The following is a 20,125-nucleotide window of genomic DNA, read 5'->3' on the forward strand; positions in this document are numbered from 1 at the left end:
AGGTTTTTCACAAAGGCCCGTTATAGATTATGAAGAAACGTATTCCCCTGTAGTGGATGCGATAACATTGTGTTATTTGGTCAGTTTATCTGCATATCATAAACTACATATGCACTTAATGGATGTGGTAACAGCCTATTTATACGGCTCATTAGATCGGGATATCTATATGAAAGTCCCTGAAGGACTAAAGATATCTAAACCATCTAATGAATATTCGCAAGGGTTATACTCAGTCAAATTGCAAAGATCTTTATACGGTCTAAAGCAATCTGGACGAATGTTGTAAAACCCAAAACCTTTGAAAAAGGGCTATCATTAGCTAATTTCAAATTCAGTGTTTCTGTAGCTTTAATTTTGGAAATTTCTCTATTAAAGAAAATTAAAGCAAGTTTTGATTTATTGAATTTGAAATAAATTGAGATTTTTATCTAATTTTACAATTATTGGATTATTTTCTATTTTCAAATTATAAAGTTGGTAGTTGTGAAATAATAAGGATTTTTATATGATTTTGGACTAAATAATTAATATTTTGAATATTAATACTGCTACTTTAGAAAATAAAGGGGTTTAATTATATTATTTTTAATTATTTGATTTGAACATTTTATTGAAAATAGAACGTGAAATTGATGAACAAATAGTATTTTTTTATATATAGTTGGTGTTGGATTTAATTGGGTTTCAATTACTATATTTTTCCTAATTTCATTTGAAATTACTGAAATGTCCCTAACCCTAATTTTTTCAAGAATGAAACCCCAAGGCCTTCATCCCAGTAGCCGAAAACCCTACCATGTCTTCCCTTTTAAGTTCACCAAACCTGAAACCCATAGCAGCACCCACAGTTCCTTTTCTTGTTCCGTGGAAGAAGGAAACAGAATCAGGAAAAAGGGGAGATTCGAGAGTGAGGGTTTTGCCACCAGTGGAAGGAGGAAGCAGAGTGGGGACCCCGCGCTACTGCCGTTGCCCAGAAAAATGGGTCCGCTGCCGTCTTCGCGGGGCTTGGGTTGTTGCGGTCGCCCTTCGCCGTGATGCCCGTCGGCGTCGCGCCTTCTGTGATCAGCCTCACCGTTCTGCTTTCCGTCAAGTCCGTCCCGCTGCTGATGTCGCCGAACTAGACAGAGGAAGAGGGAGACTCTGTCGCGGCATCACCGCGCCAGACCGCCGCGCGTGAGGAGCCGGGTTGTCGCTGCATTTCCCGTCGCAGAGGAGGGAGCCCAGAGGACAAAGAGAGGTCGCGCGATGTTGAGGGTGGGAGATACGGACCAGTGGCGCGTGCGGGAACGTGACCCACTGTGCGGAGCTATCGCCGCCATTTCTGCCTCCGGCAAGCCTCGGTTAGCATCGCTGGAGCTTTCGCCCATTTCTGTCGCTGGGGAACCTTGCTGCGGTCGCCGGAGAATCTCGCTGCCATTGCCAGAAAACTCTTCCGGTAAGGGTTTTAATTGAGGTTTCTGCCATTTTGGATTTTAAGAAGGTTTTGATGCTGCGCGGCTTTTTATAGATGACCCACCGGAGCTTCTGGCCACCGCCGGAGCTATTGTTGGGGACTGTTCGAAATCGCAGCTGCTTCGTGTAGTTATTCTGGTAAGAAATTATGTTTCGAAAGCCCTACGTTAGTGTCCCGTACTTGTATTAAAGGCTTTACGGTATTAATGTTCTTAGAGTTTAGTAACTGAGGTTGCTTGTTGTAATTTAGAGCTGTTTATGCTGCTGCGAAAATGTGTGGGGTTGTGCTTTGAAGCTGCCTTTGATTTCGAGTTGAGGCAAAAAGAACTTATGAGGCGTTTGGATTATGGAACTTTGCGTTTTGAGGTAGGGGCGCTTTCCAAAAACTATATTTTATGTATTGGAATTATTACACATGGATACTGATGTGAGTGAATGTGTATTTGGTGATTGTATCGGCCTTATGTATGGCTTGATTTGCCTTGGTTGGTTATGAACGTCTGTTGGTTGAATTGTTGTGTGGTTTTGTGAAACGAAATGCTTTTCAAGTTGATTCTTTTAAAGCTTTGAGATCGAGTTTAATCCGTTGAGAATTGAATTGAGTTAATTTTATTGAGAATGTGAAAAAAATAGAATCCACTCTTGAATTTAGCCTAGCTTGCTTTAAATGATCTGGTTTTTGATGAATGATTGTTACTGAACCGTTTCTTTAAAGCTTTAGAAATGAGTTTATTCGGCTGATAATGATTTGATTTTGAAACGGTTTCCTTGAAATATGGAATTGAGATGACTGTTGGATTTGGCTTGCCTTGAACTAATTTTGGATTTTGGGCTGTTGAAAAAGATTTTGAAACGGTTTAGTTGGGACCCGAACAGGGTGGCAAAGCCCAAGTTTTAGGGGAGGTACTGCCGAAATTTCTATAAAATCCGAGTCTTTATTGAAATGTTGTCTGGAAAATGATGAGTTAAAGACTTCTACTATTTTATTTGAATTATCGAGAAAAGGATGATTCATGTTTTCGAAATGAATCAGTAAAGACGAAATTGTGATTTAGTCTTGCTTCTTAAGAAAGGCATTGTATCTCTTTCAGGAGAAAGTTATTTAGATGAAACTTGTGCTTTAAAGCTGTTTGAATGTGAAAAGGGTTTATGCCTTTGAATTTGACTTGGGGGTTTCAATTAAAGAAATTTCAATGACTTTGAAAGAACCTGAATGTCTAGTGACAAGTTTCATTTTGAAATGTTTTGAGAAAGGTTTTAATTACTCTTTGAATTCTGAATTTTTGCAAGACTAAAACAATTTTGAACAGTTGAAATGCTTTAGAATTTATCATGGGGGTTAAAGCTGGTTTTGCCTAAGTAAAGGAAACGGCTTTGAAAGAAGTAAAGGATTACGTGACTCGGTTTGGCTTAAACCCTATTTTATTACTCAAATCGTAAAGCCAAGGTTTTAATGATTTTAAATGAATTTGACGAAATGAGTTATGCTGTCCTCCCTAGAGACTTGGGACTCTGCCAAGGAACTTTTGTTATAAAATCCCATTGTTGAATGGATGATTTTGAATGCTTTGAAATAAATCCTTAACTTGCCATGGTTTTGGAAGTTTTGGAAAGAGAATGTCGAGAGCGGCTTTATTTTAAAAAGGGAACTCACTTTGAGTAAATTTGGCTTATAAGCCTGAGATGATTTGAGAAATGAGATCTTTAAAGCCAAGGTTGAAAAGAGTTGAAACTTGATTTCAAAGTGAAATGATTTGGGAAAAAGTGATTTATGGCTTAAATGCCGATTTTATGAATTCATGATGTTGAATGTGGAAGTGCTGTTTTGTTGTGAGTCGGAATGGCTGTGTATGATTATAAAAATTGGTTGGTTCTGGATTGAACCGTGAGCCTGATGTGGGCAGAATTTGGCGAATTAAAAATTGTTGAAATATGTACGTTGCAAATATAGTTCTTATCTCACCAGAAATATGCTATCAATTTAGAAAGGTGTCACAGAAAATTGAATTTAAAATACTGGGAGTATGAATCCCAGGTTGTCTCCCAACGAGTTGCAGGAAAGGGTGCTATTTTATTAATCAGATGTTTTTGAAAAGGGTTGAGTTGAGTAAACAGGAAATTAAATTGATGAAATTGAATAATGTAAATAAAAGCCTTGACTGGGAGTTGATTACATGGAAGCCCTATTCTTGATGGAACACTCTTAAGGTTAATTGACAATTGAGAGTTATTTCGTTTAGTTATCCTTTACTAAGTAAAGGGAGGTAAAACAAGTTGGAATGCTGTTCTATTCACAAGTCCCAATCCACTCTGGGGAGGATTGGTGTTAGGAATTAGAGAGCAATCCAACAATAACCCAATTGCAATCTTTCTCTTGAACCTTCCAACTCAAGGGTTCCTTTCAATCAACTCCTCATCAAGTTAGGGAACTACTCACTCATTGTAAAGGTAAAATTCGTAGCATATGAAAAGGAATTAAAGAACGACATTATAAATAAAAATTAAAAATAATCAATTAAAAATAAAAGTGATCCTTGTATTAAATAATCCTAAAAATATTCAATGGTAAAATTAAACAAAGCAAGGAACATGGAAGAGTAAGCCAAGTAAAGAAAACGAACTAGAATGACGAAGTCTTGATGAGGTAATAACTCTTCTCAATATCCCAATGCAAAAAGCTAAAGAAACTAAAATCCTAAGAACTATGAATATATAGAGAGCAAAAACCTAGAGGAGGAGTAAAACTAGATCTAAAAACTCCGTGTAGAACGAATGTTGTTTTTGGTTTCTGCATGTTCTCTGGCTCTAGTCTGCTGTTCCGGGCCGAAAACTGGGTCAAAATAGGGCCCGAAATCGCCCCCAGCGAATCTGCAAATTATGCAGATCGCGCACGTCACGCGATCGCGTCGCTCATGCGGACGCGTCATTCGCGTTTCTGCTTTGCCACGCGGACGCGTCGCCCATGCGGCCGCGTCACTCGTGCTATTCCCTGCCGCGCGGTCGCGTCATCCATGCGGCCGCGTCCCTTCAAATTGCTCTCTTCCATGCGGTCGCGTCATCCATGCGACCGCGTCACTTCTCGCTGGTCATCTCCTCAATTTCTTGTGTTCCTTCCATTTTTGCAGGCTTCCCTTCCAATCTCCAACTCATTCATGTCCTATAAAGCCTGAAACACTTAACACACAGATCACGGCATCGAATGGAATAAGGGAGAAATAAACTACATAATTAAAAGTCTCTAGGAAGCAAGTTTTCAACCATAAAACATCTTTAGGAAGGAAATATAAATGCATGCTTATTTAATGAATAAGTGGGCAAAGATCATGATAAAACCACACAATTTAAACACAATATAAACCATGAAATAGTGGTTTATCAACCTCCCCACACTTAATCATTAGCATGTCCTCATGCTTAATTGAAGGAGATAAATGAAATGAGTGAGAACATGTAAAACCTATGAAATGCAATGCAACCTATATATATGAATGCAACTATATGATTCTTGTCCACTTGATCAAAAGTAAGTAAGTTCTTCAAAACACTTATAATTCAAATTCCACTAATTCAATTCTTATAAAGTAAGAGCAGATAAAAATGCAAGAGGATAGCTCATGAAAGCAGCGAACATAGAAATTCAAGCATGGAACCCTCACTGATGGTGTATGTACACTCTAGTCTCTCTAGTGTATAGGGTAATCACTCTATCCTTCTCTAATCATGCTTTCTAATTTTTGTTCTTCTCCTAACCAATCAACAACATTTATTATACCAATGCAAATATCATGAGGTCTTTTCAAGGTTGTAATAGGGCCAAGGTAAGGGTAGGGATACATATATGGTCAAGTGAGCTTATAAATTGAATCTTTAATTAACCCAAGCTTCAACCCAACCTATATAATTTACATAACTTTAGAATTCATACCTAGCTACCCAGAGTTCCCCTTTTTCATTCCATACTCATGTATCAATGTTTTATTTTAATTTTTATTATATGTGCATTGATCTTTAAATTCTTAATTCAGTATTGGGGTAATTTTGTCCCCTTATTTATTTATTTCTTTTTTTTTTACATAAAAATAAATATAGCTTATCAATGCACATAGATTTTTTTTATTCTTATAGTTTCACATGAGTAGGTATCCAAATTCCCATTAAATTATCATGATACATCCCCTTAATAAGTTTTGTTCCCACAATTTCCCATACTTAACTGGCACAAACAATTTTATCTTAAGCTAACTAAAGATTCAATTTGGGATATACAATTGTTTTTTCGCTTAAGGCTAGTAATGTGGTGAAATATAGAACAAATGGGATTTAAAGGCTCAAAGTGGTTAACAAAAGGTAATTGAAAAGGGTAGGCTTAATTTGGATGAGTGAGTTTAAATAAATAATGGCCTTAATCATGTGCAAGCATATAAATATAATAAATATTGGACATATAAGATAAAACAAAATATAGATTACAATAATAGAGAAGTAAACACACAAGAATAAATTAATCATGGTTAAATAGTGTAACCATGCATAAAGGCTCAAATCTTCACAGGTTGTGTGTTCTTTTAGCTCAAACATCATGTTCCAAATACAACTCCAAGCAGATTTATCATAAAAATTTTAAAAATTAGTGAAATTTGTTCCAAAGATAGGGTCTTAGAAGAAACTTATTGTCTTTTCAATCAAGTAGAGCATGCATGCAACTAACCTATTACTATGCAATTTATCCTATTCTATAAAAGAAAGAAAGACTAACTAAAATCCTAATTCATTGGTGCTAGGGAAGGAAAATTACCTCCGGAAGTCAGGTACTGACCGACCTTCCCACACTTAAGGCTTTGCACCGTCCTCGTTGCCATCTGTCAGGAACAGGGGTGGGCTGGTTGCAGTATCTCCACAGTCGGGACCATCATGGCTCCCTGTGCTGGTAAAAGAAGTGGAGTCCGGGGTGTCTGAGTCATTAAAGTATCCTTTGAGTAGCTCCTTGAGGTGTTTGAATCGGCGCTCGTGACGGCGCTCTCTTAACTTCACTTTTTGTTCTTGCCGATCCAATCTTTGGATTATCTGCTAGAGCAGTTCATCAGTAGTAGGTGCTTGTGGTGTTGAAGAAGGAATATCTTCAACTAGAGTAGTAGGAAGGCTGGTAGTGGCTGCTGGAAGTCTGAGGTACTTCCCATTGGGAACATACTGATCATCCCGTGGAAGCATGTCTTTGGTGTCTCCAGCTCTGTAGGAAACTCCGGCTGCTGAGACAAGATCTGAGACCAAGGCGGGAAAAGGTAAGTTGCCCGCAATTTGTACGTGTCCCATGGCATTCCGGATATGTCTTGGTAGATTCAGAGGCTGGTCTGTAAGGCTACACCATAGTAGAACGGCCATGTCCGCAGTGAAGTAAGACTCGTGAGTGCTCGGAAAGACGTAATGGGACATGATCTGTGCCCATACGCGAGCCTCCAAGGTAAGTGCTGAAGCCAATATACCCTTAGGGCGGGTACGATGGTATCCGTAGATCCAACGGCTGCCAGGTAGTGCGATAACGCTGAGAACAGCTTCCCAGTCAAATTGGTACATCTGGCGCTTGAGTGCAGCTTCTTGAAAAGCGTCCAATCCTTCTGAAAAAGGGGGAAGACTCAAAGCTTGTTAAATAGCCTCTTCTGTAATGGGGACTTGCTTCTGACGGATAAAGACAGACTGCAGGGTAGGCAGGTAGAAGTTAGAGTAGAACTCGACTACCCAAGAAAGATTGACCTGCTTTTGTTGTCTCTGTAGGAAACCCCATTGTCTTCGTTCAATTTGCGGCTCAACAAAAGTAGCAATATTGGGCGGGAGGATAAGAAGGTGTTCGTTGTTGTAACTCCTTTCAGCCAGAATAGGGAACATCTGCTCACAGTAGCGATTGGAAAATCACGTAGTGTCCTTTGCTGGAAAGGCTTTCTCCTTTTCGTCAACCTTTATGATCCTCTTAACTCTTTTTGTTGAGGGCTTGACTGCAGTTGAAGAAGGCTCTGCCACTAGTGCTCTTTTAGTTCCTCTTCTTGCTGGAGGTTTGGGAGTAGCTTTCTCCTTTCCTTTCTTGGTGGCCATTGATGAGCGGATAATTTATACACTTTTCGGCATTGTTTTTAGTATGTTTTTAGTAGGATCTAGTTACTTTTAGGGATATTTTCATTAGTTTTTATGTTAAATTCACATTTCTGGACTTTACTATGAGTTTGTGTGTTTTTCTGTGATTTCAGGTATTTTCTGGCTGAAATTGAGGGACTTGAGCAAAAATCAGATTCAGAGGTTGAAGAAGGACTGCTGATGCTGTTGGATTCTGACCTCCCTGCACTCAAAGTGGATTTTCTAGAGCTACAGAACTCAAAATGGCGCGCTTCTAATTGCGTTGGAAAGTAAACATCCAGGGCTTTCCAACAATATATAATAGTCCATACTTTGGTCGAGTTTGGATGACGCAAAAGGGCATTGAACGCCAGTTCTATGCTGCAGTCTGGAGTTAAACGCCAGAAACACGTCACGAACCAGAGTTGAACGCCAGAAACACGTTACAACCTGGCGTTCAACTCCAGAAAGAGCCTCTGCACGTGTAACATTTAAGCTCAGCCCAAGCACACACCAAGTGGGCCCCGGAAGTGGATTTATGCATCAATTACTTACTTCTGTAAACCCTAGTAACTAGTTTAGTATAAATAGGACTTTTTACTATTGTATTAGACATCTTTGGGAAGATCCTGGATTGTATTTTTGATCCTGTGATCACGTTTTGGGGGCTGGCCTCCCGGCCATGCCTGAACCTTCATCACTTATGTATTTTCAACGGTAGAGTTTCTACACTCCATAGATTAAGGTGTGGAGCTCTGCTGTTCCTCATGAATTAATGCAAAGTACTACTATTTTTCTATTCAATTCAACTTATTTTGCTTCTAAGATATTCATTCGCACTTCAATATGAATGTGATGAGCGTGACAATAATCATCATTCCCCCACAAACGCGTGCCTGACAACCACTTCCGTTCCACCTTAGATTGAATGAGTATCTCTTAGATCTCTTAATCAGAATCTTCGTGGTATAAGCTAGATTGATGGCGGCATTCATGAGAGTCTGGAAAGTCTAAACCTTGTCTGTGGTATTCCGAGTAGGATTCAGGGATTGAATAACTGTGACGAGCATCAAACTCGCGAGTGCTGGGCGTAGTGACAGACGCAAAAAGAGGGTGAATCCTATTCCAGTATGATCGAGAACGTCCAGATGATTAGCCATGCAGTGACAGCGCATCGGACCATTTTCACAGAGAGGATGGGAAGCAGCCATTGGCAACGGTGATGCCTCCAGATGATTATCCATGCAGTGACAGCGCATCGGACCATTTTCACAGAGAGGATGAAAAGTAGCCACTGACAATGGTGATTCCCTTACATAAAGCGAGCCATGGAAAGGAGTAAGATTGATTGGATGAAGACAGCGGGAAAGCAGAGAGTCATAGGAACGAAAGCATCTCTATACGCTTATCTGAAATTCTCACCAATGATATACATAAGTATTTCTTTCTTTATTTTCTATTTATTTATTATTTATTTTCGAAAACTCTATAACTATTTGATATCCGCCTGACTGAGATTTATAAGGTGACCATAGCTTGCTTCATACGAACAATCTCCGTGGGATCGACCCTTACTCACGTAAGATTTTATTACTTGGACGACCCAGTGCACTTGCTGGTTAGTTGTGCAAAGTTGTGAAGATATGTTTGGACTATGGTATTGTGCACCAGTTTGTTGGCGCCATTACCAGGGAGAGAACGAACAACAAATTTTACAATCCCAAAGTAGCAATTTCGCATACCAGCCATTCTGAAAGAGGGAAGAGAAAGTAAATTAAATTTAAAGAGATATATAGCAATGAAGAGAACGGAAAAGGATGGTTAGAAATGCACATTAAAAGGTAAATGATGTTAACACATGCTCATGAGTACATGTGAAAGATCATTAATGGAAAATAGTTAGTGCATATGATACAAGTAAATGCAAGGTGTTTATTGGCATGCCGGCAATGGGCATGAGTAGCATAGACCAAGCATGACTTTGTAACAAACCATCACGTTTGTATTGACAATTAAATTCAATTAATATAATAGTAAAGGAGATTTGTGAAAAGCAAGCATTGAATAGTAGAATAATATAGAGAAGTGCATAGTGTCATATGAGTTTTTTCACAAACATATAGCATGAATGGTGAAGAAGGTATAGAAAGTATTAAAGTGAACATGCAAGCAACCCTTTAAAGAAAATAATGTATAATTGTCAAGCAATTTACAATAATCCACAAGCATAGTAAGGAAAAATAATGACTCAAATAAAATTCTAACACCATGTAAAAAGGAAAGAAGAAAAAAGAAAATATGAATAATGAAAAGAAAAAGAAAAGAAAAGAAAATAACAAATAAAATAAGAAGAATGATAGAAAAGGAAAGGACGAAGAAGAAAATAAAAACCTTGTTAATGGAGGTGAGGGAGAGTGAGAGTGAAAGGTGAGATAAAAGGAAGAAGGGGGAAGAAAGAAGTAAGGAGGGAAAAGAAAAATTAGGATTAGAGAGGAAAAAGATAAGATATTTTGGCAATTCAGGTTGAGTTGTGCGGCGCAAGCGACGCGATCGCATGGAGCACGCGATCGCGTGACTTGCGCTTAAGGTGAGGGACGCGGTCGCGTCGGTCACGCGGTCGCGTGACCCAGTTTGTGCTTCTGGCGCGAGTGCAGCTTCACGCCAGCACAACTCTCTGTTCGAATTGATATATGTGCCAAATTTGAGGTGACGCGATCGCATGGGGCATGCAATCGCGTGAATGGGCAATATATGAGGTACGACGCGGCCGCGTGGGGCACGCGATTGCGTGAGGGGGACTGCGCGTCCAGCGCCAGTCCAGCACCACTCTAGCACAACTTTCAGCTGTGCACCCTTTCTACGTCGAAAATCGGGGCACGCGGCCGCGTGGGGCACGCGGTCGCGTGGGAGGCCATTATGCGCATACGACGCAGACGCGTCAGTGATGCGGTCGCGTGGGTTGATTTGTGCCACTGGCACGTATCCAGCCATGCTCCAGCAAAGAGAAGAGTTATTGAATAAGAAAAATTAAAAATAAAGAAAAGAACGATCATACCATGGTGGGTTGTCTCCCACCTAGCACTTTGCTTTAACGTCTGTAAGTTGGACACTTCACTAGCTCAGTCTGTGGCTATGTGGGGATCTTCCAAGAGGAAGATCTCGAGTTCCTTGTCTTTCTTCCGCTTTTCACCATGGTACAGCTTTAAACGATGTCCATTAACTTTGATAAGCTCCGAGCTCGAAGGATGGATAAGGTGATAAACTCCGTACGGTTCGGCCTTCTCTACTCTGTATGGACCTTCCCATCTTGATCTCAACTTTCCTGGCATGAGCCTCAGTCGAGATTTGTAAAGGAGGACTGAGTCCCCAGGTTGGAACTCTTTCCTCTTAATGTTCTGGTCATGTACAGCCTTCATCTTCTCCTTGTGTAGCCTTGAGTTCTCATAAGCTTCTAGGCGAAGGCTCTCCAGTTCTTGTAGTTGCAACTTCCTTTCAGCCCCGGCTTTCTCAATTCCCATATTGCACTCCTTGACTGCCCAAAAGGCTTTGTGCTCTATTTCTACCGGGAGATGACAAGTTTTTCCATAAACTAAGCGAAAAGGGCTCATCCCAATGGGTGTTTTGTATGCTATTCTGTATGCCCAAAGTGCATCTTGTAGCCTGGTGCTCCAGTCTCTTCTATGGGGCTTTACTATCTTCTGCAAGATACGCTTTATCTCTCTATTTGACACCTCGGCTTGCCCATTGGTCTGAGGATGGTATGCTGTTGCAACCTTATGAATTATCCCATGCTTCTTCATTAGTCCTGTTAGTCTCCTGTTACAAAAATGGGTGCCTTGATCGCTCACGATTGCTCGTGGGGATCCAAAGCGACAGATAATATGGTTTCTCACAAAGGAAACAACAATGTTAGCATCATCAGTGCGGGTAGAAATTGCTTCCACCCATTTGGAAACGTAATCCACAGCTAACAATATATAAAAATAACCATTAGAATTTGGAAATGGACCCATGAAGTCAATGCCCCAAACATCAAAGATTTCACAGAAAAGCATATATTGTTGAGGCATCTCATTCCTCTTGGATATATTACCAAATTTTTGGCATGGGAGGCAAGATTTACAAAATTCAGCAGCGTCTCTAAAAAGAGTAGGCCACCAGAATCCACAGTCTAAGATTTTTCTAGCAGTTCTTTGGGGGCCAAAATGTTCTCCACTCTCAGATGAGTGACAGGCCTCTAAGATGGACTGGAATTCTGATTGAGGCACACACCGTCTAATTACCTGATCAGTGCCACATCTCCATAAATATGGGTCATCCCATATATAATATTTAGACTCGCTTTTCAGCTTGTCTCTTTGATGCTTAGAAAAGTTTGGAGGAAATGTGCGGCTAACTAGATAATTAGCTACAGGTGCATACCAAGGAGATACCTCAGATACTGCTTGCAGGTTATCAAAAGGTAAATTATCATCTATAGGAGTAGAATCATCCTTAATGTGCTCAAGGCGACTCAAGTGGTTTGCCACTAAATTCTGGTTACCACTCCTATCCTCTATTTCTAAATCAAATTCTTGTAATAGCAGTATCCAACATATAAGCATTGGTTTGGACTCCTTTTTAGCTAATAGATACTTTAAAGCTGCATGATTCGAATACACTACTACTCTAGTACCAAGTAAATAAGCTCAGAATTTATCCAGAGCAAAAACAATAGCAAGAAGCTCTTTCTCAGTAGTAGTATAATTGGATTGGGCAGTGTCTAAAGTCTTAGACGCATAAGCAATAACAAAAGGGTCCTTACCTTCACGCTGAGCTAGCGTTGCTCCTACTGCATGGTTGGAAGCATCGCACATGATTTCAAATGGCTGGCTCCAGTCTGGTCCTCTCACAATTGGGGCTTGAGTTGATGCGCATAAACTAGTTATGCTACGATTTAGGAAATTGCACGATCGGCAAAATTCCTTCCGGCAAGTGCACCGGTTATCGTCAAGTAAAAACTCATAATAGAGTGAGGTCGAATCCCACAAGGATTGGTTGAGTGAACAATTCGGATTAGAAGTGTGTTCTAGTTGAGCGGAATCAAGATTGAGATGAGAATTGCGGAATGTAAAATTGGCGGGAAAAGTAAATGACAAGAAATTGAAATGGCGGAATCTTAAATTGCATGAATTAAAGAGCAAAAACTAAATTGCAGAAATTAAAAGGGAATGGGGGTTGATTGCATGAATTGAGTTGCAGAATGTAAAGAGAAGTTGGAAATCAGATTGGGGAATTCATTGGGTTATAGGAGATATTGAGATCTCCGAATCAACTTGAATTACAATAGAGCTCCCTAACCCAATGAAAGGGGGTTTAGTGAGTCATAGCTCTGAATTCAATTACAAAGATATGAAAACTAGCTAAAAGTGAAGGTAAAAGTCCTCCTAACTTAAATTCTATCCTATTTATACACTTTCTATATTGAGCTTCTGTTGTGTTTCTTGGGCTTTGAGGCCTCTCCATGCTTTCCTTTTGCCTTGGGTTTATGATCCATAATCTTGATGAGGCTGTTGATCCAAATTCTGTAACATTCATTGAGCAAACTTAGTGATAATCAAATAATGACACATGACTCAATAAATTGAAATTTCAGACTCATCAATCCTTCAAGCTCAAGAAAATGCATAAAACAACTAAAACTAACAGAAAAATGCTAGTGAAACTAGCCTAAGATGCCTTGGCATCATGAGTCAGGGCGGTCTTCAGCTTATCAAACGCTTCTTTACAATCCTCACCGAACTCGAACTCGATATCCTTCTGCGGTAATCTGGATAAGGGAAGTGCTACCTTACTAAAGTCCTTAATAAATCTCCTGTAAAAACCTGCATGGCCAAGGAACGAACGGACTTCCCTCACCGAAGAGGGGTAAGGTAAACTAGAAATAATATTCACCTTTGCTGGGTCTACAGAAATGCCGGTATTAGATACCACATGTCCTAGTACAATCCCTTGTTTTACCATAAAGTGACATTTTTCAAAATTTAATACAAGGTTTGTACTGACACATCTATCCAATACTCTAGATAATCCATCTAAGAAAAGGCTAAAAGAATCACCATAAACGCTAAAATCATTCATAAAAACTTTCATACAATCCTCAATAAGATCAGAGAAAAGACCCATCATACACCTTTGAAAAGTAGCTGGTGCATTGCACAAGCCAAAGGGCATTCTCCTGTAAGCATAAGTCCCAAAAGGACATGTAAAAGTGGTCTTTTCCTAATCCTCAGGAGCTATATGAATCTGGAAATAACCTGTGTAACCATCTAAAAAACAATAATGTGATTTACCTGATAGGCAATCCAGCATTTGATCAATAAATGGAAGTGGGTAGTGATCCTTACGGGCTGCTTGGTTGACACGCCTGTAATCAATGCAGACCCTCCAAGCATTCTGAACTCTAGTTGCTATGAGCTCTCCATGCTCATTCTTCACTGTAGTGACTCCAGACTTCTTGGGCACCACTTATACTGGGCTGACCCATTCACTGTCTAAAATGGGATAGATGATACCTGCTTCCAATAGTCTGGTCACTTCCTTTTTGACAACTTCCAAGATAGTGGGGTTCAATCTTCTTTGGGGTTGACGGACAGGTCTTGCTCCCTCTTCTAAAAATATTCTGTGCTCACATACTTGAGGGTTGATGCCTACTATGTCTGCCAAACTCTACCCAATTGCCTTCTTGTGCTTCCTCAGTACATCAAGTAACTGCTCTTCTTATTGAGAAGTAAGTTCCCTTGCAATGATGACCAGAAACTTCTGCTCATCTTCAAGATAAGCATATTTGAGATGTGGAGGGAGGGGTAACTCTAAATTCTGATCGTGGGCAGGCTCTGGATTATTTGGAGCTTGTGAAAATGGTGAAGTGCCCTCATTGTCAGTTAAGAGGGTCCCCACACTTGGACCTGGTCCAGTGTGCCTCTCTTCTAATTCTTTCTTGTGAACTTCAGCTACACTTTCATCTATGACATCACACTGGAAGATAGAATGATCTTCTGGAGGGTTGTTTATGACTCCATTCAGATTGAAGATTACTATTCGGCCATCTATTTCAAAAGAGTATGTTCCTGAAAAAGCATCCAATTTGAATTTTGATGTCTTCAGGAATGGTCTTCCAAGTAGGATTGATGATGGCTTATCTGAGTCATTATGGGGCATCTCCAAGATATAAAAATCAGTGGGAAATGTAAGCCCTTTAATGTTCACCAAAACATCTTCAGCAACTCTAGCCACTGTAATAATGCTTTTATCTGCTAACACAAAGCGAGCTGCCGACCTTTTTAAGGGAGGGAGCCTCAAAATATCATATATAGACAAAGGCATTATACTGACACATGCTCCTAAATCACACATGCAATCATAAATTACTACTCCACCAATAGTACAACTAACGATACAAGGACCTGGGTCACTACATTTTTCAGGTAATCCTCCCATTAAAGCAGATATGGAACTACCTAAAGGAATAGTTTCTAATTCATTAATTTTGTCTTTATGTATACATAAATCTTTTAGAAACTTTGCATATTTAGGTACTTGTTGAATAACATTAAAAAGAGGAACGGTTACCTCAACCTTTTTGAATATTTCTACCATTTTGGGATCGGATTCCAGTTGCTTCCTGGGCTTCCTTGCAAGTTGTGGAAAGGGAATGGGAGTAGTGTTTTCTGCAGTGTCTGCACCTTTTGGTGCTTTCTCTTGTGGTTGCACTTCTTCTTCTTCAGCCATGTCCTGTATGTCCCCTTCTTCTTCAACATCTTCTATTTCTACTACCTCTTCAGCTGAGGCATGGTCTGGTGAGCTTGGCTCCTCCTGATTCCTCTCCTACAGTGTGATTCTGGACCTTAGGGTGATGGCATTAATACCTCCCTTTGGATTGGGTAAAGGTTGAGAGGGAATTCCAGTAGAGCTTGAAGGTTGGTTACTGGAATTTTGCATTGATCCAATCTGTGAGACAAGAGCTTACAGGGTAGCGGTTAGACCATTCAGACTGGCATTAATGTTATTTTCCATGGTCTGTTGACTTCGCTCAAAAAATTTTAGTAATTCTTCATTAGGAGATGAAGAAGGGTGAGTAAATTGATAGGTCTGCTGTTGGGTATTCTGTGGTCCTTGGGACTGCCTCAGGTGAGGTGCTCTGTAAGGTTGGTTCTACTGTCTATTGTTGTTATTATTCCACCTCTGATTTCCCTGATTATCTCTGCCTCCTCTGTTATTGTTATCCCTCCAATTCTGGTTAGAATTGTTCTGCCATCCATGGTTATTATTTCCACCTTGATTGTACCCTTGGTTGGGACAGTCATAGAAGTTATGAGTGGATGCTACCATGTTGTCTTCCTATTGGAGTTGCGTGCATTCATCAGTATAATGGCTATAATCAGTACAAATTCCGCAAACCATCTGTGGGACTAACTGTTGGTTTTGCTGTGGTGAAGGAGGTTGAGCTTGCTGAACTTGTTGTTGATTCAATTGCATCTGCTTCAGCAAGTTGGTCATCTCACAGATACTCTGAGTTAGCGCAGCAGTCTCTCTGCTAGAGGATACTTCTGCAACGGCTTTTGAGCGGCCTTGCTTCTGTCTGTGGTTCCTAGTGGATTCAGCTAAGTCGCTGATCAATTGCCATGCCTCATCAGTGGTCTTGTACTTCTTCATAGACCCATTGCTAGCACTTTCCAATGTGGTCTTATCTTGGGGCCTCATACCCTGTGTGATATAGCTGAGTAACACTATCTTGTCCATCATGTGGTGGGGGCATGCTTCCAGAAGATTATTGAAGCGCTCCCAGTATTCAAAGAGAGTCTCGTTGTCATCTTGAACAATCGTGGAAATGTCTTTCCTCAGTTTATCAGTAACTTCAGCTGGAAAGAACTTCTCCAAAAACTCTTTTCTAAGCATATCCCAGTTGGATACATTTGCTAGGGGTTGAGTGTAGTACCAATCTCTTGCTTTTCCCTCAAGAGAAAATGGGAAAGCTTTCAGCAATATTGAAGTTTCATCTGTACCATCATGCCTGACAGTAGAACAGGCTGCCTGGAAATCTCTCAGGTGCTTGATGGGCTCTTGAGCAGGTAAACCATGAAACTTGGGCATCAAATTGAGCAGTGCGTTCTTTATTTCAAAATCTGTAGCCACTGCTGGGTGACGCGCTTGAAACGGTTGCATTGTAAAATTAGGGGCTCCTTCCTCCTGGATGGTAACTCTCCTAGGTTATGCCATGTCGTCTGCACGTGAATCAACCAAATCAGTAGAACGGGAGCTGGTTTCTTCCTCAAGTTCACTTTCAGATCTGCCCTCAGAGCGGACTAACCGACGCCGAGCTTGCCTTATTCGTGAAATAGTCCTTTCAATTTCAGAATCGAATATTTGCAAGCGCGGATCAGGAAGTGAACGCGTCATTTGACGAAAGAAACAGGCAGCTCATAGTAGCAAAATAAAATAAAATGTAAATAAGTAAATTCTAATTAATAACTTTAGCACTCTATTGCAACTCCCCGGCAACGGCGCCAAAAATTGGTGCCGACAGAATTTGGCGAATTAAAAATTGTTGAAATATGTACGTTGCAAGTATAGTTCTTAACTCACCAGAAATCCGCCTATCAATTTAGAAAGGTGTCACAGAAAATTGAATTTAAAATACTGGGAGTATGAATCCCAGGTCGTCTCCCAACGAGTTGCAGGAAAAGGTGCTATTTTATTAATCAGATGTTTTTTAAAAGGGTTGAGTTGAGTAAATAGGAAATTAAATTGATGAAATTGAATAATGTAATTAAAAGCCTTGACTGGGAGTTGATTACATGGAAGCCCTATTCTTGATGGAACACTCTTAAGGTTAATTGACAATTGAGAGTTATTTCGTTTAGTTATCCTTTACTAGGTAAAGGGAGGTAAAACAAGTTGGAATGCTGTTCTATTCACAAGTCCCAATCCACTCTGGGGAGGATTGGTGTTAGGAATTAGAGAGCAATCCAACAATAACCCAATTGCAATCTTTCTCTTGAACCTTCCAACTCAAGGGTTCCTTTCAATCAACTCCCCATCAAGTTAGGGAACTACTCACTCATTGTAAAGGTAAAATTCGTAGCATATGAAAAGGAATTAAAGAACGACATTATAAATAAAATTGAAAATAATCAATTAAAAATAAAAGTGATCCATGTATTAAATAATCCTAAAAATATTCCAATGGTAAAATTAAACAAAGCAAGGAACATGGAAGAGTAAGCCAAGTAAAGAAAACGAACTAGAATGACGAAGTCTTGATGAGGTAATAACTCTTCTCAATATCCCAATGCAAAAAGCTAAAGAAACTAAAATCCTAAGAACTATGAATGTATAGAGAGCAAAAACCTAGAGGAGGAGTAAAACTATATCTAAAAACTAAAACCGTGTAGAATGAATGTTGTTTTTGGTTTCTGCATGTTCTCTGGCTCTAGTCTGCTGTTCCGAGCCGAAAACTGGGTCAAAATAGGGCCCAAAATCGCCCCCAGCAAATCTGCAAATTATGCAGATCGCGCACGTCACGCGATCGCGTCGCTCATGCGGACGCGTCATTCGCGTTTCTGCTTTGCCACGTAGACGCGTCGCCCATGTGGCCACATCACTCGTGCTACTCCATGCCGCGCGGTCGTCTCATCCATGTGGCCGCATCGCTTCAAATTGCTCTCTTCCGCGCGGTCGCGTCATCCATGCGACCGCGTCGCTTCTCGCTGGTCATCTCCTCAATTTCTTGTGTTCCTTCCATTTTTGCAGGCTTCCCTTCCAATCTCCAACTCATTCATGTCCTATAAAGCCTGAAACACTTAACACACAGATCACGGCATCGAATGGAATAAGGGAAAAATAAAATACATAATTAAAAGTCTCTAGGAAGCAAGTTTTCAACCATAAAACATCTTTAGGAAGGAAATATAAATGCATGCTTATTTAATGAATAAGTGGGCAAAGATCATGATAAAACCACACAATTTAAACACAATATAAACCATGAAATAGTGGTTTATCAGAGCCAGAATGGCTATGTATGATATGAATATTGGCTGGTTCTGGACTGAACTGTGAGCCGGATGGCTGAGATGGATGTTGATCCATGGATGAGATTGAATGCATGTATATGCTGAATCATTGATAAATGTGAATGTTGCACTTCCACTATCGGAGATAAGAGTTTTCCTGGGAGAAAGCAGTGGCTAGCCACCACGTGCTCCAGGTTGAGACTCGAAGCTCTTTTGACCCTATGTCGTAAGTGTGGCCGGGCACTGTGAAAGTCCCAGATGAGCTCGCCCCCGTAAATATTCACCAGTGAAGGTGATGGATATGGATCATGATTACGATCAAGTTTATGATGAGTATAACTCGAGTTGGGGATGCGCGACAGAGGGACAGTCCAATGGTTAGCTACCAGGACTTGTCGGGTTGGCTCTATAACCGACAGATGATATCATCAGCCATTAGGGACAGGCATGCATCATATGCATCTATGTGACATTGTTTGGGTGTGCATATTATACTTGTTTTGCCTCTGTGATTAATTGCTAATTGTCCTACTTGCAATAACTGTTTGTTTGTACTTGAACTTCCTATCTGTGTTTGCATCTGGGACTCTGTTGGATTGTGGTGATTGGTTGTTGGTTGGATTGTTTGGGCCTAGGGCCATGGTTGAATTGAGATGGACCGATGGTTGATTTCGGTTTTGTGGTTATGGTTTGGAAATGTATGAAAGGCTATTTTGGTTCAGTATAGATAAATCTTTTTGAAAGGCTTTTGATGTTTTTGAGAATTGAATGGTTCCTCTTTCAGAAAAGATTTTCGACTTCATTTTTATTGAAAACCGTTATTTTTGAAAAGAGGCATAAGACGGTTATTAATCACTGGTACGGTTTATCTTCACGTATCCTATTACAGTAATTCCCAAAAACCCTCTACTGAGAACCCTTTCGAGGATGATGTTCTCACCCCCCTACATTTTTTCCCTTTCAGGATATGGGCGCAGAAGTCACGAAGAGTTTATTTAGTTGTTATTGAGATGCTCTGTATTGCTTTAGGTTATTATTTGTACCCTCATCTTTATCTTGAGATATTCTGTAAGAGGGGTAGGAATTGTATTGTCTAATGCTTGTAATATTATATATATATATGGACGTACTCTTTATGAGTTGTTGTAAGTTGTATGGTATTTATGGATGTACGTTATCGAACGAAGGTATTTTTGGGATCCGTATTACGGTTTAAAGTTTTAAACAGGCTCATATTTTAGTATTAAATAGTATAAGTGTCGTCGTAATGTCCGAGCTATCAGAGTTGCGCAGCCGGAAGCGTGAGCTTTGGTAGTTAGGGTGTTACATTATGGTATCAGAGCAGTCCTTCCTGTAGAGCCTGAGGAATGGACCGACTATGCTTCAGTTGCATACTCTGAGTGTGTGTCATGTATTAGGTCTTGTCGAATGACGAGAATTAGAGCTTTATGCACATGACGATCTATTGATTGACGCTGTTAGTCTTGCATTGCATAATTATTGGTATTAAGTTT

The 20,125-nt window shown here is 40.1% G+C and overlaps 1 long non-coding RNA gene across 1 annotated transcript in view; it reads left to right on the forward strand.

Annotated features, from left to right (window-relative positions):
* The window catches only part of LOC110263955, a 30,145-nt gene continuing 11,579 nt past the window's right edge, over positions 1,560–20,125 (forward strand). The window contains exon 1 of the long non-coding RNA XR_002349682.1: positions 1,560–1,593. This is a non-coding gene — a long non-coding RNA (uncharacterized LOC110263955). The remainder of the gene's footprint in view (positions 1,594–20,125) is intronic.

This window comes from Arachis ipaensis, chromosome B06 (genome assembly GCF_000816755.2).
Source record: "Arachis ipaensis cultivar K30076 chromosome B06, Araip1.1, whole genome shotgun sequence".
NCBI classification, from domain to species: Eukaryota; Viridiplantae; Streptophyta; class Magnoliopsida; order Fabales; family Fabaceae; genus Arachis; species Arachis ipaensis.